The sequence below is a fragment of the Pyrgilauda ruficollis genome, unplaced genomic scaffold (assembly GCF_017590135.1).
Source record: "Pyrgilauda ruficollis isolate IOZ18807 unplaced genomic scaffold, ASM1759013v1 scaffold26, whole genome shotgun sequence".
NCBI classification, from domain to species: domain Eukaryota; kingdom Metazoa; phylum Chordata; class Aves; order Passeriformes; family Passeridae; genus Pyrgilauda; species Pyrgilauda ruficollis.
In genome coordinates this window covers 2,230,366-2,252,591 of record NW_024523933.1, presented here as the reverse complement: position 1 = coordinate 2,252,591, position 22,226 = coordinate 2,230,366, and the positions used below count along the sequence as shown (strand labels likewise).

Here is a 22,226-nt window from a genome sequence, read left to right as displayed (position 1 = left end):
GAAGGGCAGAAATGAAGCATCACACCAACTCCAGCTAAAGCCCATGCTGAAAGCTGATGTTTGACCTTCAGGTGCCGTACAAACTCAAAGGTCTGCAATTCCTGCCTGCCCCAGCTCTGTCACAGAGTGCAGAATTGCAGCTTTGGTAGTCTAAGGTGAAAAAACTCGTTCCTGCTTGTGTGCAAATTAGAAGGGGAAGAGATTGTGGGTATGACCTGCTGCCATACTTGGCAATGAAAATAAATACCAGACTGCCCTCAGGGTCACAGCACTTCTGTGGCAATTAAGCAGTTAGGTCAAAAATTGCCAAACAAACTACTGTAAGTATACTCTACAAAAACAAAAAACCAAGAATATAATTTAAGATCCCAAAATGCTGCTCTGATGTGCAAATCCCATAACAACTGCTAAGAGAGCTTTCTGTGGAAAATACTGCTCTTTCTGTAAAATTTGGTTTAGGCTTTTGCACAAGATTTTTTTTTTTTTTTTTATGGAGAACAATTTAAAACAAGTATCCCTTTTGTAGACAATACTTCTGCCTGACTTTATGGTTGTACTCACTGAGGGCCTCAATTGTCTGTGCAGCATGACTGCAAACGTTAGCAGTACAAAAAATAACTTGTAAAGAGGATACACTTTTTTTGTAAACCAACTACATTATAAATAGACACAAGATATTGGCTTTTCTTCAGCAACAGTTTTTTGGGTGAGCCCTGCCAAAAGAAAATCAAGTGAGCCTTTCAGTAGGAGTAACACACCATACTTCTATTTAAATTATTCATGAAGAAACACACCCAGATTATCCATGGCATATGTGTGCATATATTCAGATTTAGCCTTGAGAAAATTTGCTGACCTAAACATGGGAGTCGAGTAGGAGTAAGGCAACATGATTAAAGCCAGCTCTGAAGGAGTGGGTTTACATCCTGGCACTGTGCCTTGGATTCCCTGTCTGCTTAGTGCTAGGGAGAACTAAAAATAATATCTGCAGTTTAGTGGGATAGTGTGAAGTTTACAAAATGAATAAATTTCTTCCATAGTGACCTTCTGTCTGCAGAAATCACCACAGAAGAAGGTGATGCTAAAAAAAAAAAATTAAATATACGTATAGAGAGCTATCAATCAATCTGTATAAATGCTGTGGAGTTTTTTAGGGAATTTTGTTTTCCTTTGTTCAATATGTATGTTGTCCTTAAAATATACAGCATTACAGTTGGGAGTGTAGAGAAACACAGAGGCCAGCCCAGACTGCTAGGTTTGCTTCAGTTTTGTGATTGTTTATGTAACCAAGTGTTTTGTTTCCATATGATTGCTCACTGTTCTGCATTTATCTGTTTTACTTAAAATTGTAGCCTTGCTGGTTGTAATTGTCTGGAAGTTTGGAAGGGAACTTCATGTTTAGTGAAAATTAGAGGTTAAACCCCATTTTTAACAATACCAGTAAGCTGAACAGGAGCTTAGCATTGGTGCCATTTTATTTCTTATCTGAATTTAAATTTTTGAGATTTTGCAACCTATTTGATGTGCTTCTGCTCTGAGTTCTCACATGACCACCATAAAAAGGTTAGATTTTGAGAAGATAATTAATTTTTGTATTTCTCCAGCGCAACAGACTGGATGCTTTAGGATGTTACTTCTATAATGCCAACCTCAGCAAGGCAGGGATTTATGTGTATATGCTGCTGCTCATTACCTATCAAGTAACAAATCTACAAGACTCACATTATTATCTGGATTATCATAAGCTTTCCTATTATGCTAAACTTGAAGTATCAAAATGAAATGTTGCAGTGCTATTTCACTGTTTGCCAACCCAGCCTCTAATACTGGAGATTCTTTTAGCTGTTTAGTCCTGTTATGTTTTGCAATTCTACTGTCAGACTTCACACACGTAGTTTACAATCACCTGAAAAAGTTTGGTAGAGTTCCAGTAGCTTTGACACTCTTTTTGCAGATTTTAAAATTCTTACCATAGCTCTGTGGTAAGCTCAGAATATTCTGTGGAGTCCCACAGGTTGTTGCTGTCCTTGTGGAAGCACAGCAGCCAGCCCTGTCCTGGGCTGGTCTGTTAGAAATGAAGAGCAGGCTTAATAATGTCCTTTTACACAGGCCAATTAATTCACTTGGGCGTACTGCTGCCACGTGGGCTCCCCAGCCATGGTGCAGGGAGCAGTGTATGTGCATTGTGATGGATCACTGCTCCTGGAAGGGCTGTTGTTATGCACCCACATAAGAGCTCTGCATGAAACTATGCAGGGTCTGCTTCATGTTTTCATCCCCTGTTTAATTGCTTTGGGTTGGTTTCACGGGACTATTCAGTGAACAACTTAAAACTGTCTGGAGAGCCCTGCTCTGAAATAGGATCCAAGGCACACAAATCATTGTCTGGATTGCAGTGTTTTCCTGTAGGATCACCAGCTGCTAGAAGATCATACTGCTTCACTACTCCGTTACTGCTTTAAGTGCCATTCTACTAACAAATGCAGCAGTCTCTTTCTATTGCTGTGTCATCAAAGTAATACTCTGGAAGTTTTTTGTTTCTGCCTGTGCTGTTCCTGTTAAAATGTCAAAATATCTTTCAGCTCAATTGAACAAACAGGTGAGTGAGAATGTGATAGGTTTCTAATTCAGTTTCAGCATGGGTTGCTGCTGTCATTTGGAACATTGCAGAGACCTAAGAAAACACCAAATCTACATGCCAATATAAATTTGCATGACTTTGTGGTATGCACCCAGAGTGTTCTTCCAGGGGAGCACACTTCTTGAAGGGATGTTTTCTCTAGTTGACACCTGTGAGTGATCACAGTGTAGGTAGGATTGGGAACCTCACCATGAAGCTCATGGGAAATCTGGTACAGATATCAGAGCTTCCCACAGAACAGTGAAGAGCACAGATCCCTGTGAGATCCCTTGCTGATTGTCCACAAATGCATCACTTTTTGAATTTTTGGGCTTTTCTGGTCTTCTTACTCTATGTGTATAGAAGGTTACTGCTTATTATTTTCTTATGTCCTACCTCTTGCTCCTTTGGTTCTCTCATCTCCTTGAAATTGTTCCAATCCAGGATTATAATCTTTGAGTTTTGAAGGAGTTTTTGGTACTGCATGCAGTACCATCAATTATGAAGAGTCATGGTTCTGACCATAGGGGAAAATAGATAATGATCCCTTTAACCCTACTGCTTCCCGCAAGCTGCTGGCCCCAAATTAAAACTTAAAAGGAAAAAAAGCAGTAATTCATTCTTTTGATTGCTTGCTGCCGGAAGCTGAGCTTTTCTGATACAGCTATCAAGAGTATAAAAATTTTAACTTTATTCCTGTTCGTATTGCTTGTTTCAAGTTTCAAGTTCTACACTTTAGAAGTATCAGCAAGACTAGCTTTTCTTTTTTTTTTTTTTTTTAAATGTATGTTCTGGTAGCAGCTGTTTATTGAATAGAAACTTGAACAGAAAATTTTATGTGAAAGTAATAATGCATTGTGTTAATTTCAATTTTAATTGAGCTGTTCTAATGTTTTTACTTGCTCAAAGTTCCTTTGCATTTGAAGTTTCGTTTCACCTTCACACCCTTTTTTAAAAACACATGACCTGGCACAAATTTATTTTTAAGTTGTCCTGCCAGTGGCTGATGGGAGGTGAAAGCTGGTCTCCTCGGTGACCAACACAAATGTATTCTGTTTCAGGAGGAAGATATGAGTAACAAAAAAACCTCAAACAGATAAAAAATCCCCAGTCTCTACTATAGAGGGAGGGGATGGTGTGTTCTATGGTAAAAGTCTGTAATATTAGCAAAATGACTCCTGGAGCCTAATATGAACAGCTGAGTCATTTATAGCTGGTAGTGAGACAAATTGCTGCTGAAGGATGTTTGTTATTGCATGGCTGCTGCTGCAGCTGGTGGATTGCCTGGTTAAGAGCAAAGTAAACTTGAACCCGGTAAAAACTGCTGTGAAAAGTACACTCCAGATAAGCATGCTTTAATCTCTGGAACATTTAATTGGTTCAACAGCATTTTCTAGTGCCTCAGGTTTTCAAATGTGCAAACATATTTGTTACATTGACATAATTATCAATTTCTAATTTATTCTTTTCTGTCAATCCACTGATAATAGCAGAGAACACATTCTCTTTTACTGTTAATACAGATAGGGTTCATATATCAAATTATCAAGTTAATATCTGTCCTTGAAAGTCTCCTGACTATTACTTCTCTGCTTCTTAATGCAATACCAGGCTGCTATTGTAGGTCCCCATGCTGATGGTCATGTCTTTCTCGTGAGGTTTGAGTGTGTTCAGTATGAGCCTCAGAGTATGCAGCTATGCAAAATTAATCCTCTCAACAAATTGTATTCACTTTGTTATCACTGAACATCATGTCCATTGGAAGATTTTTACAGATTAGTTAATTAATTGTAAAACAAAGAGGGTTTCTACCTTCCTTAATATTGCCTTTGCCTCCCAGCTGCTTTTTTACAAGCAAGCAGTCTCAAATCTGAGCATCAAGAATAATTGCAAACCCCTGCCCTGGTGCACTGTGGCAAAGGGTGAGTAGGTATAGTTTTTATCAATCCTTTAGTTCTCTCACTGCTCTTAAAGAAGCTGGCAAATTGATGGGACTTGAAACAACACATGACAAAAATTTCAGTGTGCCATTTCGAAGAGGGCAGCAACACAGGTTAAAGCCAAGGGCCAAAGTAGGGCAGTTCCCCTGCTCCATGGGGGAATAGTAATGCTTCCATGGGAGTCTGCTGGGGGAATTATTAGTGGCCAGTCATAGGAGAGGGAAGCTTTTAGTGACATGTATGATAATCAGGCTCCTGAATAATTAACCAGTGACTCTGACAAATGCACTCCTCCTATTTCTCGAATCATGTTATTTCTAACCCCCAACACAGTTAGTTGCCAGTTGCTCACAGAGATGTAGCACTACAGCTACAAGTTTACAATATAAGTAACTATCTTTATACCTTCCTGGGCATCATACCCCCTGTTATCCACGGGACCACCTGTCTGCATAGTTTGAATAACATAAAGTAAAAACCCCCAAACACAGCAGTAATTTTTTCAAGAACATTACGCCTAGCCACTCACAGATTCAAGTCCCACAGAGAACCATGCCCCCTGTCTTCTGGCCAGGTATCTCAGAGTCCTCTGATAGTTCTTTGTTACCCAGTAGCTTCCTTCTGAAAACCTGGATGATCTCAGCCTGTTGCCCCAGCATTAATGACAGAATACATCAGTGCATGCCTCTTGCTTGAGCCTCCAGAGTATAAACTAACAGATGGTGTTGGCTAAGAGAAGAGGGGACATTACCTACATCAAAATTACTCATTAAAAGATGCTGTTGCATGAAAATGTTTTTGAGTAGCTCAAGCATGGAAATTCCATTCATAAAAGCATTATTTCTATGTGGCCCAGAAATAGGTTGAAAATAATTTTTTATGATTAGACTAGATGTAGATTTTTTAGAGATGAGTAAATTAAAATTTAAAAAGGTGCTGATGGAAGTGGGATGACTTTATGTGCAGAATGCTTATTAGGACTATAAACAAGATCAGTTATTTTCAAGAATAGATTGAGACACCGGCAATTTTTAATAGTCCAGATTAACAAAAATGCCTATTTCATGTCTTTGGGGAGATTTAATGCTTATGCATTTCTCCAGATTTTTAGTGAAGGATGTTTGTGTCTCTGTAAAATTTCCCTCTACTTCTACTATAATTATATTTTCTCGAGCATAAGTGACTTTCACTTTGCTGTTTCAGAGTCTAAGTATCCAATGTTTATGTGTTGCATCTTTTGCTGTGTATCCCAAGAATACCCACACACAGTGGTATAAAGCAAAAACATCCATGCCTCGCAAAAAATGATCCATAGGGACACTCAGACCTTGTGAAGTAATTTGGGTGTCCTCAAGCAGAAGTGAATTTTTTGCAGCTCGTTCTGCAGTTTCACATAAAGGCATCTGCAGCTGCTTTGAAGAACACGAGTCCTGCTTCAGCAAACACTGACCTCCTGTCTGTGGGGCTGATCATCTTTAAATGTCCAGCTCTCTCTCTGTTGCATAGGTAAGTTCCTTTCCTTTAAGCCCTTCCTTCTAGATCCCCTGCTGAGAACATGGGATCATATCTATAATTTCTAATAAAGGACCTTACTTCAGGTTGTTTCCCAGCTTGTAAACAGCCTTTGTCTGTGGCCCTGCAGTCATGCCGCCGCCTTGTGAGCTGCAGTTCCTGGTTGAACACAATCGCCCAGTTTTACAGCTGGGCTGGCACAAAAATGCCAGTTATTGCCAGAACTACATTATTCTGCTGATTTTACATGCTTAAATACTTACAAGTGGTGATTCTTTCCAAGATGATTTCTAAAGCCACAGGCATTTCAGGTGTTCTTGGACACTCTGGCTGACTTCAGGGACTTGGCTTGTCCATGAATATTCCTGAAATTGGCTGCAAGCCCAATATTTGACTGAGTAGGTTAATCTGAATAGGTCTTGTTTCCAGATGAAAGCTTTCTGTAAATTTTGTTTTTTAAATAAGGCATGTTAAAAATTCTTTCATTTATTCACTAGCTGTTTTGCAATGTGCTTTAACAGAAAAGTGCATAAGAAGTCACCTATCCTCTTCCAGCCCAGCTTCAAATAATTTCAAGACATTCTAAGAATAAGCTGTTACTTGTTTTCTCACAAACTTAGGAACTAAAGAACCTGCTATTGGATCTTTTCTTCCATATGCTTCTTGTAGTCGGTTACAGTTTTATGTGACCTTCTGATAACTTCAGGGTGTTGTGGAAAAAGCAGTTTTCTTAGAAATGTGGCACAGACAATAAGAGTGAGTCCAAACTGGAGAATTTGCACAAGGCATTTCCAGGTGCCTTGAAAGAGTTGATTGTGGTGATTTTATTTTTTAACAGAATCCAAAACCCAAGTAAAAGTGTATTTCTTCCTTAGCAGTTGCTGAACTATGTTGTGTTTTCTGTTGTATTTTAAGCACTGGAGCAATGTAGTTTCCCTCCAGATGGACTGACAGACCAACAAGAGGAACTAGAGAGGAACCCTGGCCTTTGGGGGTAGAGTGGCTCTAAAAATAGAGATTTCTTTTTAAGGTCATCTTCAAGAAGGATGGAAGATGTTGATGCAGTTATCTTATCCTTTGCCTGTGGTCTCATATTCTTCTGAACAAACGCCAGGAGACAGAGCATCTTCTTGGCACTGCAGTTTTAGGGTTATGAAGAGGTGAGTCTCAGCAGCCCTGTTGGTCCTCTCTTGTACCTTAGGAGCAGACAGTAAAGTCAGGACACATGGCCTATGTATTGTGTGCAGTCTGGAGAGCTGGTGAAACCCATAGGTGTGCAGTCCAGTGCTAAGCCTGCTTCTGCTGGAAGAGAGCCCTAAGGAGATGCTTTCCAGGTCAGAGTAAACTAGGAGGGAATTGCTCATCTCAGCCATAAACATTTAGAGCCAGGTGTGTGATAGATATTCCCCTGATGCCATGGAAAAGGTAGATTAAAATTAGCTATTTCTGTGAATTCAGAGATATTAAGAAATACTAGAGTTTTATTAATTCCCTGTGCAGTTCAGTCACAGTAATTTCATTTTCAAGAGAAAGGCCTTCCAATAGCATTAGAAGTAATTTCACAGCTTAAATGAATTCAGTCACGCCTCTGTAGTAAAGAGTGCATTACCCTTTTTATTACCATCTGTGAAAAATGCTTTCAGCTGCATTTGAATTCCGGACACGATGGTTAGACTGGGCTGTGCATAGTTGAAAGTTACTGATCTCATTTTTGAGAAGGTATTTCCTGATAAATGCATCTGTTTATCAAGTAGAGTTTCAGAAGGGAAATGATTACTCATTTACTGAATTTAAAGGACAGGCCTTTATAGCCTAAATTTCAGTAATCGCTCTGAATATACAACAAATATTTTTTAGAATGTTAACATGTATTAAGGGCAGATGTGACTTTGTTTGAGAGGAAAAGTCTGTCACCTCTTAAAAATTCACCATTTATCTTAAATGTAAATGTAAAATTCACTGATACCCTTTGAGGCACATATTGAGTATTTTGAAAAAAATTTTGGGCATTTCTTCAGATTTCCTTGGGTTTTCATTGATTAACACCTAGGTTACTAAAGACAGGTTTATCTGTCCACACACACTTCCATTTCTCTTTGAAGTTTCAAGGTCTGTCTGTTGGTAATGGCTGCTTGGTCTCGGCTTTTTGGTTTTTTTTTTTTTTTTTTTTTTTTTTTTTTTTTTTTTAATAGAGTAGAGAAACTGCAGCAGTTTTAAATCACTTTTAGGCATTTCTGAACTTGAAACAATCAGCTTGGACAGACTACATTTGAGACAGAAGCATATTTGGTGCTCTGTATCCATTCAGTATTACAAACTTGTTTAATAGGTTTAAAATAAACAGATCTTATTTTTAAGTATGAGCTGACATATGAAGATCAAAATTCTTTACCAGCTGTGGGCAGAGACAAATGGGCCTAACATGGATAGAGGTCTATTAAAATACATAACTCTTTAAAGGGTCTGCATATTCAGGGTGGACCATGTGCTTTATTTAGCAATTATACTTCACCGAAACAGCCAATTTTACTTGATTTTGGTTGTCAACTGTTTTTATCAAATCGAGTTTATTATGTGCCTTTACAGGTCCAGCTAAATTGCACTTCAAAAGAATTTTAAGAATCAGCCAAACTAGATGTGAACACAAAAAATGCAGACAGAAGCTGAAATACAACTCTTGCAGAGAGAGGGTCATGGAGTATGACTTCTTTTTGACATAGTGCTGCAAAGAATGAGTGCTGTATAAAAAAAACCCCAAAACCCCACAACAGAATACAGACTGGATGGACAGTAGTCCTTCAGTTTTCGTAACTTTTCAAGAAGGTTGGAACTGGTGATGTGGAGCGCTGTATCCTCACCTTTTGAGTACAGCGGTGGCTGGGAACTGTCATGAGTCTTGAATTGTCATGACTCTTATTGTTACATTAATATACATGTATATATACGCACCCCAACTGTGGTATTTAAAGAGAGGAGACATTAAGACTGTTTCACAATTTTTTTTCCAAGACTGTCAATGAGCCAATGAGGTTCAGAAAGCTTTGAAACAGGCGCTGTGATAGGAGCAGTTGAGTGTTCAGCAGTTATTTACTAGCATATTGTTTCAATTAGGGTTGCAACAGGAAGGAAATTTCCATGAGAGATTGCCTCACGTACCCATCAGAGTACCAGTCTATTTTAGTTGTTCAGTGCAAGCTTTATATAGCTCTAACACAAGTTCAGAAAAATTGCTCTGTTTTGCACAATTAAGCTGCACAAATTGCACTGTTCTAGTTTTCAGATCAAAGGTAGGTGACAGATTTGTCTTTACAAGGTGAAATCCATTGGGATTGTTTCTTGATGTCAGAAAATAAACTAGGTTCCTTAGTTGGTACTTGTAGTGTGAGAGAGACCAGGAGTGGTTTTTAGCTTATGATTCTGCGTTACTCTGTCCGTGACATAAGGTCCAGGTTCACACTGCCTCCTTCATGCTGTTTTTCATTAGACAGAGAGCCCCCAGAGCAGGAGCAGAGCCGTGCTGCAACCCAGAAGACACCTCAGTCTGAAGAGCAAGCCTGCCTTCTTGTTCAGAGAGCATCATGGAATGGCCTCACCTCTGTCACACCAGAGCTGATGACATGTGTTACAGAAGGGAGTCAGAATCTGCCTCTGGAAACCAGGCATACTTAAAAACATCCTTTTTCCTCAGAAATTGGATCTGCTTTCTTGCAAGAATTTTTTTCCCCCGCTGCTTTCTGCCTTTTTGAAAGCAGATGTTTGGCTGCTGACTGCTCCCCGATCCCCAATGTGGAAAGATCCAAGCTACATCCTAGATCTGTTGGCTAGCTGGAGCTGAGGCTAGTCCCCAAAGCACTGGTCCTGTCCTCTGAGCAGTGAATCAGAATATAAGAGTTCCTGCCATCCAGGCTATCTCTGGGATGATACTATTTATTAAAAAAAAATATTTTAAAAGTTACATGTAGTCTCATTTTACAGTGGCTCGAGGTCAACAATGTAGAACCTTCTAGTTTAGGGTTCCTAATCGACATACAATCCTTTAAGCCTTTATTGGAAACACCAGAATAGTTCTGAGGAACCTAACCTTCAGGCACCATGGACAAGTATTGTCTTATGCAAGAGCTATTTTTAATGTATTAAAGATTAACATTGATGCATGAAGTTAATCAGGAATAAACATCCTGTGTTGATAAAGTAAAAATCATTCTCCATTTGTTAATACCCCTATTTTTAAGAGATCCCAAATTAGATCTAAATCTTTGGTTTTTTTTATAGCCAGACATTGGTCCATGGAGTAGTCAGTCAGGAATATAACTTTTTGTTAGAAATGTGTTGTTTACAGTGACTGACAATTTTTTCTTTGAATTTTCATCTTCATGATTAAATAGAAAAGGTGAATCTGTTCCCTCACTTTTCCACAGTTGCACATGTAAATAGAGGTAGAAAAGAACCTAAAATCTAAGGAAGCACTGACTGTAAAATTTTTTTTGTTTTACATCTAGGATGTGTACAGGCTGAGAAACAAAGTCATTATTAATTTTGGAATATTAATTTGCATTTTGTGATTCCCAATCTAAATTTGACACAAAAAAATACAACAAAAGTACATAAACCAATAAGGAAATGATGAGCAGTAGGACTTCCAGTGATGCATTCTGAAGGGTTTTCTTTAAGCACAACTTGAAAGCAAAGTCATAACATTTCAAAATACTTTTCAAGTGTTTTGCAAATGTTAAAGCTCAGGTATTTCACGTGGTTTGTAAACAAAACAAAAAGCTCCCATATAACTGGGGAAAACCTGGTGCAAGACTGCATGATTCTGTTGAACCTTTTTTTGGCTGCATCTCTCATCAGTCAGAAACCATGGTTGTGCTTATTTCTGGAGTTTGCTTAAACTCTCAGCAATTATGCGTTATGATTAGCTACTACAAGCTCTCTTGTAGTCCAAATAAGCTTTTAACTCTCAGAAGTGGAATAGGGGATCACAACTTGCACTCAAGAGTTTTTTTGGAAGAGAAGTACTCCTTGGCATGCATAAGAGAGGCTTTAGCATTGGCCCAGAACGGTAGGATTTGCATTCTTTCACATGCAGCCTCTCTTAAATGCCAGAAAGTTTTTGTTGCTTCTGCAATTTTTTTCATTCTCCTGGACACACAATCTGGCTACTTCCAGGGCCACCTTTTTCCTACCCATTCAGATGTAAAATAACACAACAAGAGCTAGTTTGCAGAAGGTAGGTAACTTGGAAGCCATGGCCTTGGGGATATTTTCCTTGTCCTGCCCTGGCAGGAGAAGAGCAAACCACAGCAAGCATGTGTTACCTTGCTTCCTACTCCTACCTGTGTTCAAACCTTCTCCTGTTGCAAGCCGCATGCTGCTTCTCCTTTGGAGGCCTGTGAAATCCTGGTAAGGCTGTTAGGACAAAAATGCATTTATAAAGGCATTACATGCCCTGGGGGAGGAGGTTGCAAATGTGGCATCCTTGGACTTACTTTCCTTCAGGCTCTCTTCCAGTGCAAAGGCAGTCTGTAAAGCTGTCCTGGCTCAGTTTCTAATATTTCTAGCAGTCAGCAGGCTGCTAGCCAGGGTGTTTCAGTTTGTGTATAGTTCAATCTGTCACATTTTAATTGAAGGGGAAGGATGTCAGTTATTTGAAGCTTCCTCCAAAGATTTTCACAAATTAAATCTGCTATAACAGTGATGTTAATTGCACCAATAAAACATTTGCATCTCAGCAAAAGCTTTTGCTAGCTCTCTCGGATATATTTCTTGAACTGTTCGTCTCAGCTGCTTAACTTTGATTTTACTTGTTCAAGGGCTGTCAGAAAGGTTACCAGACTGGCTGAAAATGTCATATCAGCCAGATATATTAGGAGGCAGCTTAAATTTTTAAACTCCAAATCCTGTAAAATACAGATAAACAGGGAAGATGTTTCTGCTACAGTCATTCAGATGAAGTTATTTATAATTCATCTGGTTCTGTATTTAATTGTGTTACAATTTAAGTTCCAGTAGCTTAGAAATATAGGAGTAAAATTATGCTGTTTTTAAGCAATAAAATTGTGCTGTTCTTTCCTGAAAAATATTAGTATATTAGATAAAATATGTCATAAGTGACAGGAAGGATTAATTTTGACAGTAAGCTGTGAAGTGATGTGCTTGGAAAAAAAAAAATAGCAGATGTGGATATTTGCTGAAAAATCTGGATTTGCAGATTATTAAATGTGGTATGAATTACAAATTAAGGCTACTTGAAAGCTTCTCCAGCTTCTATGCATGCAACTGTGTTCTTAGACTCCATATTCTGAGAAGTTTTTCTCCTCCTAAATTAGAAAGTGCAAAAGAGTAACTCTCAATTTTGTTAGCTAATTGTTCCTTAATGTTCAGTAGGATAACTGGGTAACAGTCAAGAAAAGCATGCCTTTTTCTAGTTACCATTAAAAAAAAAAAACCAGCCAAGAAAACATTTCTTTGAAAAGGGGAGAAAACGGTACATTTTTATTATTTCTGTTACAATGCCTTTTTTTTTTTTTTTTTCAGTATGTCTGTTATAATGCTTTTATTTTAAAATAAGCCTGAATGTTTCTTAGGGAGATGGAAGCATGTCTTACAGAAGAGCTGGGCAAATAGCACCAGGAACTGCTAGAAACAGCTTGGGAACAGCTAAAGGGAAAAGAGTTCAAGGTCTGTTCATATCTAAGTTTGGGTATCCATTGGTTGAGTCACTGTGGCTTTCCACAGGAAAGCTGCAGACTAAGAGAAACCCAGACCTCTGTTTACAAGAGATGCTGTCATTCCCAACTTTAACCATAAGCTTTGAGGGTGGCTATAATTTGTTGTATTTTAGTGCATTATTTCACATGTTCTTGTATTTTTGTAGGATGTGTGTTATGCCCCAGTCTGCTGAGCGGGTTTAGGGGAAGATTATTTGATGTTACACTTGGTGATGCATGGGAGAAACAACAAAATTCACAGCAAGTTCAGTAACAAACTTTTACTTGCAAACTTTAAAACAGTAAGGTAGAATAAGGTGCTTGGCAAATTTTAAGATTTATTTGTTTTGGTTAGAAGTGCAACAATGTAAAAACATATAACACTTAAGAAAAGGTATAAGGGAAAGGAAGGAAAGGGTAGCAGTAGAGAGGTATCCAAGGTGAGCACACTTGGATCCAGTGATGAGAACTCGTTGTTGCCATTTCAGGGTCTGTTGATTGAAGTCATGGTCCCAGTCTTGATCCATTGAGGATGGAGAAAGCCTATGAAAGACAAAGCCCAGTGGGTTAGTATATGCTCAGCTTAGCTGGGAACACCCAAGTAATGTTGCAAATGTTGCAGTTAAATAAAGTAAGTGTCCCATACTTATTTTTTTTTTTAATACAATTTAAAAACTGCTAAACAATTAAGCATCTTCCAGCCAAGCATATTGTTCTGGATGGGAAATTACAACAGGTCTGTAGTCTTATCTTTTTTTGTTGTAGCTACAGCTGTGCTTTATTTCACTGTGGATTGAAAAGCTCGTATCAGACAGGTCTTGACAGGCAGATACAAAAAACCCAAATCAATGTAATTAAGGGCTTCAACTCTCAACTCATGTTGCTGAGTATTTGAAAAAGCTGATTAGCATTTACTTTAGATAATGGAAACTTTGGCTAGGTTTTTTTCCTGGGAGCCAGTGACTGACAAAATCAACACCTTAATCAGCTGCTATGTTCCTCATGCACAGTCAAAGCCCTTGCATGTTATGTCATTAACCAGGAATGTTTACATGTTCCTAACTGAAATGTTAGTTCAGAGCAGGTGTCCCATGGACCTGTTCTGCCTCCCAGCAAGGTTAGCTGCATTCATCTTGTAGGCTCTGCCCTCAGTTATCCTGATGAAACCCCAGGCAAAATTTGCAGCTGTAGGAGAAAGTAGTGTGATTGAAGGCAAAAGTTTACTGTTGCACTTTATTTGTCAGCAAAAAAAAAAAAAAAAATACAGCTTCCCCTCTAAAACAGAACAATAGTGCTTGTTTTTTTTAAGCTGAGTTACCAGAACAAACAATGGAGCTAAAAAATGATTGGATTATGAAAGGGAAGTTGTCATTGGAGTACCAGAAAGTAAACTGTCTCTGCTATTTTTTGAAGCTACAAAAAATCACATGTCCTAAAACACATGGAAATGATTTGTATCTGCTGCATTGGAGCTCCTGTTTTCCCATGCAAAATCTGTACTCTAGTCAGTTTTATTATCCCTTGTTTTCCTCTACTTGCCTTTCTTTTTCTATATATGCTGTTATGAGAGTTCTGTGATGTTGCCTTGAGAGTAAAACTATTGAGGATGATGATGACAGGACTGGCTCTTCCGAACAGGTTGCCACGTGGGTTGTACTTAATGTCATCTGGAATAGTCCCTTTGAAGAGAAAATCTAAAATGATTTAGCCTTCAATAGGAAACTGATTAGAGTAGCTCCGTTGTTGGGACATCCATTATTTTGAGGTGGACTTTGTACTGGATAAAAGCTTGAATAGAGGTGAGGAATAAACAAAAGAAGAGTGCAAAAATCATAGCCTATTTATCTTTATAGATTTACAAGTTGCTTAAATACAGAGATCTCTAGTGTATATAGTGTTTCAGTGCCTGGTAGAGCTGAGACATCAGTGCTGTGGAACTAGTACTTCAGAGATCTATGAAAATGAGGGAGATAAAGGAAAGGAAACTTGCTTTGGACAATGGATCCTATTCCCCAAACATTTGGGGGGCTCAGGTAGAGTCTAATTATGATGTTCTTTCAGCTGTGGGAGAAGAAAGCTGAAGCTGGGGAAAAAATTCACTGTATTACAGAGGCTTTAGTGCATGACGTTATGCATCAGGCTGTTACCTTCTTCTATCCAAAAAGCCTTCACCTGCTACTTTCACGTTATAACTGGGATTTCATATTGAGAGGTAGTGAGAGATAACAGTGAAAATCCTGTGACTGTGCACATATTTCACAAAACACTACCATTTTGAAATGACATCTCCATCAGTCATACAAGGTGCATCTGTTTACCAAAACACCACTTTGGTGTTCAGATAGGAGCAGGTATTAGATGTGTTACGAGCCCACTCCCATTAAATTCAGTGTAAAAGAGTCTGCTGAAACAGTAAATGTTAAACTCATTGATACCAAGAAGCATATGAAGGCATCACTATTTGTGACATCCTTGGAGGATAATGACGTCAGTGAACAGCTTGTGCTGTGGTGGATGTTTAAAGTGTTTTGAGTACAGTTTTGAGTGGCAGATTTAATCTAATTAGCATGGAGCTGATAGCATTAAGAGTTGCAGTCTCTCTTGCACTGCTGAACAGTTACGAGTCAGCGCTGCATTGCAGAGGGAGTTGTGCAAGTATAAATAAAGACATGAACTTGTCCTTGAAGAGCTTCCTATTTCAATTGATGTATATCCTGATGTATATCCTGCTCTGGGAAATGGTTCTTGACTCCAGCACCAAACAGATGGCAATCTTGTGTTTGAGCTTGCCCAGCTAACTCCCTCCAGAGGGTACTGGCTCTGTCCACACTGGCCAGCATCTGCTTGGAGTTCTATCTGGGTTTCTTGTGGTCACAGGACCTCCAAGGATAGGTAGGCACTTTGCATGGTTCAGGGAGCTAAAAACACGAGGCTGGAGTTGGCAGTCGCAGGAGTGACACAATGGCATGGTGTTGAAGTGATTGTATCATGTCCCGGGAGCTGGCTGAATCATGGAATCACCGAATATCCCGAGTTGGAAGGTATGGGAATAAATCATGTGGACTCCCATTTTCTTCATGGAGGAAAAAGCCCCTTCTTTATTCATGTAAATCGTTTTTATACAGTTTTTCAGACCTCATGTGTGACTCCAATTGTTAGTGGCTTTCTTGTGAATTACTTTGTTGGTTAGTAGCAAGTTGTTACCCTGTATTCATTGGTCACTCAAACCCCCGGTGTGTACATGCAGGAAAACTTGTTTGTGAGAGATAGTTTTAGTTTTTCTGTCTAATGGTGTAAAAACAGTTTATACAGGTGGCTAGTTGTTTTTTCACCCAGGAATAGATTGTTATGTTGACAAACTGCTCGCACCAGGATTGCTTTCACATGGGAACTTGCATAGTGCTAGCTTGACAAGGCCAGCCACTGACCTCAGGAGAGCAGGCTTGATTTTAAGAGGCCTTTCTTTATAATTTTTCTACCTTACTGCAACAGGAAGGGACTTACAAGGATCATCAGTTCCATTTCCAGCCCTGAGCACAAGCACAGCATGTGCCTGAGAGAATTTTTCTAACACTTCTTGAACTCTGTCCGGCTTGGTGCTGTGACCACGTCCCTGGGGAGCCCGTTCCCATACCCGGCCACCCGCTGGGTGAGGAACCTTTTCTTTACACGAAGAGTAGTAGGGAGTACTGAGGGTGGAAAACAGAACTTGCCTGTAGATGTTGGAGGTATAAGGGGAGAAGAGGTCAGATCTGATGCAGTCTCGCTGTTTTTCTGTATTGCCCTGCAAACAAGTGCTGCTAGGCTTCATCCTTAATGTTTGAGCCAAGCCAGAGGGGCAACATGTGAAAGCAAACAGATTACTTGGGAGTCAGTTTGTATGCCCAGTGTGGGTGAGCAGGGATGAGACTTTGGATTGAAATTGAAAGTAAGTGGCAGGGTAAAAGGCATCAAGCAGCGTTTTAAAGGGATTTTATTTTGAGGGCCTTAAAAGCACCAGTGAAAATATTTGGCCAGCAGCTTATCCACAGTGAACAAGAGAAAGCTGCTGAATGACTCGATAAACTGCTGAGGATCTGTTTTTTAAAGGAGAGCAGGTGTGAAGAGACCTTTTTTGACTGACTGCTGCATTTCTCAAGAGGAGCTTAGAGGCAGCTGTAGCCACTCAGCGTTCTAGTATGAGAAGCAAATGACTGAACTGATCCCAGAAAAGCTTCTGGGTATGTAGGGGGAGTTAGTTGTTGGGAAGCTGGTCACATCTAACAGGAACTGTGTCTCCTTACTTTTGTAAATGAAGTGCTCTTAAGTGATGAAGAGGCAGTTTCTCTAGGAAGAGGGAGCTCCTGCAGAGAACAACTGGGTTGGACCATCTTCATTCTGATGTATGTGGCAGTTTTGGCATCCATTTTTACAACTCATTTCCTTTCCATTTATGCATGAATTAGGTCATTAAAAATTGTTATTTTTGTTGGCGCAAAATAGAATGTTTGTGAATCATTGTTTTTCTTTAGCAGAATGCATCTTTAAGTAAATGAATTAGTTATTCCTAAAGAAATTTATCTATGCATTTATAAGGTTGTAACTTATTTCCAATATTATACAGGAATATGAAAAAAGTGCTGTAAATTCCTTGGATTATTATTTGTGTCAAAAATGGAGTTTTCCAATGCTTTTCTTAATGAATGACGGAATGCTTATATGACAGTTGGATTTCACTGCCTTTGTATTTAATTAATGAGAAAAACCTGGACTCCAAATTATTATATCTCCAGAACCAGAAGTATTTCCCTCATGTTTCCACAATAAGGTTGTCAAATTGCCTGCAGATTAAAAATGCCATGATGAAAAAAAACCATAGTAATCTTTTCTGCCAGGATTTGTGAAATTTCACATTGCAGTTTAATATCACTAATGAAATCATTTCCATGCCAGACTAAAAAGAAATGTCAAACTATAGAAACCCAGCCTATACTACTAATAATCCTATGATTATAGGATTTGGTTGCTGACAGTGCTGATGTTCTCTTGCTCTGTTATGGTTGCTGTGTGAGTATGGAGGAAAGCTTTTTTTTTCCCCTCTAATACTAGCATCTGACTTTAAAAAGTCCTTGTCCAACAGTAGCAAACATGTCATGTGCTCTGGTTCTGCGTGGCACTTATATCCTGGGTTCTCTGGTGCATGTTTCTCATAGCTTACAAGAAGGAATGTGTGCATCACTGATTATGAAATTACAGCAAATGCAAAATACTGATTTAAGATCTTCAGGTCTTTAGAACTGAATTGTTCTCTAGCAGTTGTAGAACCTAAGTGGTGCTTAAAATGCTTGTAAGGAATTTTCTGCTGTGCTGTCTTGATACTATGGTTTCTCTGGATTATTAAAGCAGGTAGGTAAGGCTCAAATGTTCTGCAGGAATTACAAGGTCAGCTATTGAAACCAAGATGTAGCTAAAGAATCTGGTGTGCAAATAATGATGTAAACTGCACTTAGTTGTGAGCTACAGACATAGGTTAAGAAAATGGATTAGTAACGGGAAGGGGAGGAAGAATCACATAAAACATGCATTATTTCTTACAACATATATGGGCACTTCTTGTCTCCTTTGCTTTGTTACAGTTAGAAATTACATGTCTCGTCCCTGCTGTTTATTCTTCCACTTGATTACACTCAACAGCGAAGGTGGTTCATGCTGCTTTGGTGATTAAGAGTGCACATAACATTTGCACAAACATGAACTTCCTGGACGCATGCTTCTGCTCCCCACAATCTGGTACACCATAACTGCAGCCACCAGCTTCCTAAGGAGTCTTTATTTTAACCTAAGGTCATTGTTTCATTGACCCAGCTGTATGATGAATTCTTTTCACTCTTCCAGCAGTTTTTTATTTAAAAGAATGTAAATAGAAGTATTCCATTCATAAGCTTAGTGTTTAAGAGGCCCAGCAGTGAAAATCATGATATAAGATGCTTCTACTTACACACATTAGAGCAATTCTAGAGGAGATGAGAGGGAGAGAAGAATTGTTGTTGCAGGAAGGGTTGAAGTAGTCTGGAGAGAAAAAATAATCTGCATCAGTGTGTCTTTGCATTCTTCTATGTCATTTCTGTGCTCTTGGAGCTCTGTTGTAAAACTATTTTAAAATCCCCCTAAGTCTTATTGCCTCCTTGTAACCCTGTATTAATCCATTGTGTTTTTGTGTTGATTTCCGAGGATCATATCTCCATTTTAAAAAAAGTTTTATGTCCATTCCTTTGTAGTTTTTGGAGTTACTTAAACAATGTGCTTATGGAATGGGTGCCAAGCTTCCACATGTTCTCCATTTCTAAACTTGAGAACTAAAACCCAGTGAAATGTGCGCAGTCATGTACAAACAAATGATTTCGATCTAACTTAGCTACTCTAATGCTTACATTTTACAAAACGGTAAAAATTGAAGGATTTTGGCCCCCACTTAAGTTGTTTCATTTATCAAAAATCATAAGACCTTAGTTGGAAGACATTCTACACTTGTGCACCTCACTCTGTATCCACTTTTTAGAAGCTGCATGTGTTTAGTATTTCACTACCAAGTACTTGCATTTATCATCAATGCAATAAGCACTTGCATGGCAATATATCACTTATGTAGAAAAGTATTACTTATTTCCTGCTTCCCCCACTGTTTCCCACCTTTCTATCCATGTCCAGAGCGGAATGTGCGAGGTCTGGCCTCACAAAACATTTCTCATGCTGGATGAAAGAGGCTCCCTAAGCTGCTGCTCACAGGGCTGAGCTGTGGCTGTGTGTGTGCTTCTGTAGCTGCTTTCAAAAAGGGAAGCTTTGAAGTGCTTCAAAGAACCCAGCGGTATCTGTACCTTTTGATTAAAAGGATGTTCAGTACAAATAGGAGAATATACTGAAATATTAAGATAAGCAAATTTTGTGGTCATGAACAATAATTCCTGGGGGGGAGCTGATGGTGACCAAAGTGTACCTAAGCAAAACTGTACTTTCACCCAGCTCATAAGGGCTGAATAAACAAACAAACAACCTTGATTTAAAAAGAAAGTGGATTGAAACATAGCAGTGGCTGTTGTTACTGCCCTGTACTAGAAGAGACAACGTATGGGTAAAGCTAAAATCTTAATGCTTTTGATTTTTTAAAATGTCAGATGAAATGTGTCAGGGATTAGTTTTGTGTATTTTACTTCCAATACTAAATAAGTAATGGGTCTAGCTATATCTTTACAAGTGGGTAACCTTCCTAAAAGTGTTCTTACTTATGTGGAGATTTTTTTTCCCCTCTGGAAAAATGAGGTTAGAGTTTTGGCAGAGGAGAGTTGTCTCTAATGTAACAGAACTTAGTTCATCTCATGCCAAACACCAACACTTGATATCAATAATCGTTGACTCAAGTATTGCTCTTGGGTACATTAATCATTCCCATTGTTCCATAACACAGTGGGAAAAACACTCTTTAACAATTGCTACTGGGGAAAATTGCACAGTGGGGGCTGAAGCAGTTCTTGCAGTTGTGTAACAAAACTCCAGAATGTTGGCAACGCTCAGGGCCTGGAAGGGGATTCTTGTTGGAGAGTGCTAGCAGTGGATTCAGACTAAAGTGCACCATCATTTTCTCTCTTTGTGGTATTGAGTTACACTTCATGTGCAAAAATGTATTTCTCAAAGGATGTGTTTTTTCTGCTCACTGTCCCAAAGAGGGTAACTTGTAGGGAATGTATGACTGGCAGATTGTGACAGTATGAATTTGAATTTCCTTACTGAATGACTGTCAGTGTACATTTGATGGGTGATACATTTGTACTGTGTAGTCAGATCAAGCATTTTGTAGCATTCAGTGGTGCTAGCCTATGCTTTAGAGCATGTACATTTCAAGAGAAAAGAAGATACAGATTATTTCCCTTTGCTTTCTTCCTGGTAAGAGTAACTAAAAGTCCAGAATATTCTCTTCCCTCCCGTACCTCTCTTCATGTTGCTTTTACCAAAAACTGCTTCAAAAGAGCAACATCACTTCGTAAGACAAATGGTTTTAATTAAACTTCAGGTGAAGATCCTTCTGACTTCAGAGGATGAAGATTATTTGAGAAACAAAGATATTTCTGAGGAAGGCAAAAGATGATGTCTCCCCTGCTCCCAGTTAAAGGAATCTATTTCTTTACGTTTGGGAAGATAATTGGAAACTCTTTGATGCTTAGGTACATTGTAACCTTGATGCTTTATGAAGTGGAGAAGGGTGGGAATTTTGTGTCTTGTAAATTGGTTCAGTGTGCCTTCGAGTACATTCCCACTAAACCCAAGCTCTCCTTCATTGGACTGCGGCACGGGTGTGCAAAGTCTTCAGACCAGCTCTGGGACTGTTAGAGGTGCAGGTCGGAGCTCGAGGTGTGTTCCAGCTCTTGTTAAGACCTGTCTGCTTGGCAGGGAGGGTGCAGGGAAAAAAAGCTCAGGTGCTGGCAGCTCCACGGCAGCTGTGCCTTGGCTGTGTTTTACTTGGAGTGGTAACACAGCAGCCTTACAGCACTTCCCTCCCACCTCAGCCAGGCGTCAGCACAGCCAGGGAGGTGCTGTGCGGAGAGCATGGGAGCATGTTGTGGAGCTTTGCTGGGGGGGTGATGTGGTCACTCATTGCTGCAAAGGTGGCATTTGCCTGATGACTGTGCACTGCTAGGTGTGTACTTTGACTTCTGACTGGTCATTGAGACACTTAGCATTTCTAAGTCTCCCTTCCATTAAGATTTTGAGTCTCTGTGGTAGTACAGCTGGATCCAAAGGGACTGGAGTTGGAGAGGGATTTCTTTATTAGGAGTTGATCCATCATAGAACATGCATAAGTTTTCTAATGTGATCTCTTGAGTGTTTAAGCATTTATTCCAAGTTACTAATTCATTCCTCTAGAGTGTTTGGATGTTTTCTTTCAGTTAGTGGTTTCAAAGTATCTTAAAAATATCCACTGGCTGTTGCTGCCTTTAAGGTTCCAGATACTAGGATCTGGGTAAGTTGCTAGCCTGAGCCTTATGCCTGAGAATAGCTATTACAGCACTAAAATAAGCTTGCCCTGTCTCAGGCCATCAGAAAACAATTTTTGTTCTGGGCGCATTCATCTAGTTTGCATGTTGTAGTGGGAACCACTGTGTTCAGTACCTTTATCTGCATATCTGCTTGGTGCACAAGGCCTCTTCTGTTTATGTTGATGGTTTTGGAGAGATTGCCAGACTAAATCACTGACATAGCAATAGTATTTTATAATGCTGAGAGATAGTTCCCTTGACTCCATGCCATTTTCAGGAAAAAAGTCAAGATAGGGAGTTATGTGCTGTCATGTCGCATATCAGAAGCAGCAATGCTGTTCCATTACAGCTTTAGTCTGGGAAAAAATCATGTCATCTTTTGGAATATTTCATGGTGTGATAGTTGGCAATTGTGACCAAAATAAAGGGATTTTCC

At 39.2% G+C, this 22,226-nt stretch overlaps 1 protein-coding gene and 1 long non-coding RNA gene across 5 annotated transcripts in view; both read left to right on the top strand.

The window, feature by feature from the left end:
* The window catches only part of TBC1D4 (TBC1 domain family member 4), a 99,462-nt gene that overhangs the window by 10,237 nt on the left and 66,999 nt on the right, over positions 1 to 22,226 (top strand). The window lies entirely within an intron of this gene.
* Positions 5,470 to 10,278, top strand: LOC121355655. Its single transcript, XR_005955452.1, has 3 exons — positions 5,470 to 6,066; positions 7,103 to 7,232; positions 9,557 to 10,278. It is a non-coding gene; the product is annotated as an uncharacterized LOC121355655 (long non-coding RNA).